This window comes from Monodelphis domestica, chromosome 6, assembly GCF_027887165.1.
Source record: "Monodelphis domestica isolate mMonDom1 chromosome 6, mMonDom1.pri, whole genome shotgun sequence".
Taxonomy (NCBI): Eukaryota; Metazoa; Chordata; class Mammalia; order Didelphimorphia; family Didelphidae; genus Monodelphis; species Monodelphis domestica.
In genome coordinates, this window is record NC_077232.1 from 11,296,879 (window position 1) to 11,301,256 (window position 4,378).

Genomic DNA, 4,378 nt, shown 5'->3' on the forward strand with positions numbered 1-4,378 from the left:
ATATCAGAGGTTAGAAAGGCAGTCTCATACAACTGTTCAAATGGGTTCAGTCCTGGATTTTCCCCTAGGGCAAGTTGCTTTCTCTCATCCACAGATGAAAAGAAGGGCTTTTCAAGGTCTGGAATTCCTAAGGTAGGGCAGCAGAAAGCCTGGATTTTAGAAGTAAAAAGGCTCCTTTTTGTTCACTCCCCCCCAATCCAGGGGTTCCGAGTCTGGACCCTTTGTGGCCTTGTTAGAGGGGTTTTGCAATGATCCCCAAATTAGGGATCCAAATGCAGCAATATCCAGAAAAGTTCAGAGCTGTCTTTTGGTGGAGGGAACAGGTATGAATAGGATGGCCTGTTTCCTGTCTGTGGTCAGGGAGCTGGAATTTGGGGTTAGGTTGTGTCCCAAGTAAGTTATAGACTAGGACACCAGTTGGGCTTTAGAGGCAGAAACCTTTTAGCCCTGTTCTCCTAGGAAAGGTGAGAGACCATGGGCCAGGAATTTATCAATGAGAGGTTGTGATCCTTTTCTGGCCTCTGGGGAGATGGGATATTGCTTCCAGTGAGGATAGGGAGAATCAGGCTTGAGGTTTCTCATTAAGTGATTCTCATAAATGGCTTATCTTCATCCCAGACAATGGAAGGTACTTTCTCCCAGATTTCTGATGAGATTGTTGGAAGCTTTTGCAGGGGAGTGGCTAGGAGAGTTAGATTTGAGATAAGGGGGAATTGGGCACAGGCTAGGGGTGCCATTTCCCTATATCCTCTCTAAGTATCCTACCCCCAACTCCAATTACCTAGTGCTGCACAGGGATTGTAGGACCATCATGTGAGGTAAGGACAGAATGAGTTGCCCCTGCATCTATGAGAAGCTCAGTCATCTTACTTTCTACCTTGAGATTAACCCTGGGTTCAGCCATAGTGGTGGAAACTGGTAGCACGTTGGCCCCAGGGCACCCCTCTTTCAAGTCTTCAGGAGACTGGAGGATAGGGGAATGCCTCTTGGGTCTCTGGGGTCTCTGTGTGGAGGGGCACTGGCGCAGCCACAGGCTGGGCATGGAGTCGAGGGCAGTCTTCCCTTCGAAGGACAACCTTGCGACCAATGCCCATTCTGTCCACAGGTGTAGCAAGAATCCCTTGGCTTCTGCTCATGGGTCAGGGAAGCAAGAGCTGCTGTGAGCCATTTCTCAGGGGTTTTCCCTTCCTTTGTCACCTGGTCCCTGTTGTGAAAAACCTTAAAGGCAGCATCTACTAATTGGTTTATTGGAGTTTGGGGTCCCAGACCCAGCTTTTGCAGTTTTTGCCTGATGTCTGGAGCTCTATAAAATGGAGGCCTAATTTAATTGCCTCCTCAGCGCTCTCTGGGTGGACATTTGTATACTGTTTCATGGCCTCTACTAATCGGGACAGGAAGAGAGCTGGATTCTCCTCCTTTCCTTGAGTAACCTCTTTGAGCTTAATATAATTTACTTGCTTCCTCATTCCTCTTTGCATGGCCTCCAGGACACAGTCCATCATGTGATCTCTAAGCTGTCTATGCCTTTCATTCCTATAGTCCCACCTGGGGTCTGGCCGGGGGACAGCAGGAGCGCCAGGGACTCCTGCCATGTGCCGCCTTGGGCCTTCTCATGTCCTGTTTTTACAGCCAAATCCCAGATCTGTTTTTTCTCATCTGGGGGGCAATAGGTGGAGGTAATAATGTCCAGATCTGTCCAAGACAGGTCAAACTGCAGGGTAAGAAATTTAATCCATCAATGAATTTGGAGTGGTTCTCTGAGTAGCAACCCAATTTCCCCTTAATTTGGGCTAAATCTGTCATAGAAGAAGGTCAGATGTTTTGGGTTGGGAGTCGGAGGGTGTAAGGGAACAAAGGAATTTCCCTGATAATAGTTTGTCTCAGTTTCTGGGGGTGCAATGCCCACGACACCATGAACTAAGAGAAGTGAGGGGGAGGGGAATTCTTTAACTAACCTGCCTGTTAGTGACTTTTTTGTTGCTGAATTTCATTGGCTAAATCTTCAACTGAAGGTTGCTATTTTGTACACTTCAAGCCCAAGCAAGAGCTACTAACTTCATCTGTCAATCTGTTTCTTTTGTTGGTTTTGCTATTATTTAATGCTGAGAAGAATGCTCACAAAATTAAACAGAGGGGAAAAATTATGAATAAAGCCATTGCTATATTTTTCAGGGTTCTAAAAGTGTCTGGTAATCAGTTCCATGCACTCTTCCATTGCATGTGGGCCGGAGCCCTGTCCAGTCTTCCACTGGCCTGGCCCCACCCTGCCCGGCTCCTCCCCAGCCAGCTGGCCCACGGGGTTTCAAGAGCAGCAGCTGCTGCTTCCCCACCCCCATGGGAGCCTTACAGCCCCCCCACTGCCTGGCGTATGCCACTTGCACCTCCCCCACCAGCATGTGGAGCAGCCCTCCCCGCCCCTCCCCCCCAGGGCATGACCACAGCCATGGCTGTGGGTGCTCAGCTCCCTGGGAGGCTCCTGGGTCCTGAGGTGTGCTGAGCCTACATGAGGCCGTGTGTCATCAAAAATGGCTACGTGTGTCAGTGCTAACACACGTGTAATAGGTCCACCATCACGGACCTAGATCAAATGTTAAGTATCCTTTTTGTCCTAGTAGTTTCTCCCATTGTATCAAAGTCCTTTCTTTGGTAGCCTAGCCCTTGGCTGGATCTTTCTCTTTTGTGTCCATTGTAAAGCATCCTCCTCTCCAGATACTGCTGTCTTGGACTTCTCTTTCCCTGTGGCCATTGTAAAGCCAATCAACCATACTCCCGGGCTCCCAGTTCCCCAAAAGGTATATAACTTCCCCAAATTCTTTTGTTCCTTGGAGCTATCATCTTGCACAGTGGTACTCCCAGGGGTAGCGTGCTAGAATGCCAGGGCTGTCGGCTCTGTGTGGTTTGGGGCACGTTTCTCTGTGTGGAGGCCTAAATAGAGAACACCATCCCTCTCCTGATTAAAGACTTGGTTTTTCTATTGAATCGTTCTGTGTTTTTTTCAAGGTACCATTTTGGAGGTCCCACCGAGATCCAAAGTTGGAGCTGCCGAAGCTGCCTGTTAACAAACTTTGGACTTGAGGTATCCACGGAACTCATTCGAAGTTCCAAGTCAGGAATTCAGTTATCAGGTTGGCTAGGCAAGTGGACACATTGTGGAGATTCCGAGACCAAAGGGAACAATTCCTGCCTTCAAGAAACTTGTGTCTGTATGTGAGACACACAGAAAATAAGTGTAGAACTGGGAGGGAGGGGAAAGGGCTCTAGGCTTGGGGGTAGGGGGGTGGTGAGAAGAGGCTTAAAGACTTGGTTTAGAGGATCACATGAGGACTGAGTCAAGTTCATTCAAAACTCAATGGCTAAGCCCTAGAAAAGATGGACTTGCAAGAGGTTCAGGGATGGCAATGGCGACGGCCATGGCTATGGCTATGGCATTGGCAAAGGCGAAGCCAAAGACAAAGGCAAAGGAGAAGGCAATGGAGATGTCGATGGAGAAGATGGAGATGGCGATGGCAATGGAGATGGAGATGGAGAAGATGGAGATGGAGATGGAGAAGATGGAGATGGAGATGGAGATGGAGATGGAGATGGAGATGGAGATGGAGATGGAGATGGCCATGGCTTAGGCAAAGGAGAAGCCAAAAGCAAAGGCAAAGGAGAAGGCAATGGCGATGGCCATGGCGATGGTGATGGTGTAGGCATGGAAAAATGTGCTCCCCTCTGAAGGTTTCTGTTTCTTTATGTCTAAATGCCAGGATTAAGTAGACCAGGTCTCCAAGGAGCCTTCCAGCTCCAACATGTGATGACTCATTCCTATACATCTGGAGGGTTACTTTGGAGAGGTGGGGCCACACAGCTGGGGTCCTTACTGTTTTGTTCCATATTGATGGGATGGATAGCCCCATTTGCTGGCTATCCTGGGAGCTCAAATGGTTTTCCATCAAAATTCATATTTTTTCCCTTTAATAATGTGTGGGGAGAAATACAGATTATGAAACCTTTGTGTGGCCAGGGCCAGCTGGTCCTTTGGACTGTGTGGATAACTAAAGTCTCTCTCTCTATTCTATCTGTCTCTCTTTCTCTCTCCCTTCCTTCCTCCCTCTACTCTCTCTCTTTTGCTCTCTCTCTTTCTCTCTCTCCCTCTTTCCCTTCCTTTCTCCCTCTCTCTCATCCTTCATCCTTCCCTCTCTCTCCTATTTCCTCTTCCTCTCTCTCCCTCCCTCCCTCTCTTTCTCTCTTCCTTTTTCTCTCCCTCCCTTGCCCTCCCTCCTTCTCCTTCTCTCCCACTCTCTCCTCCTCTTTCTTTCTTTCTCTCCACCCATCTTTTTTGTTTTTAACCCCTTACCTTCTGTCTTTAGAATCAATACTGTCTACTAGACCCAAG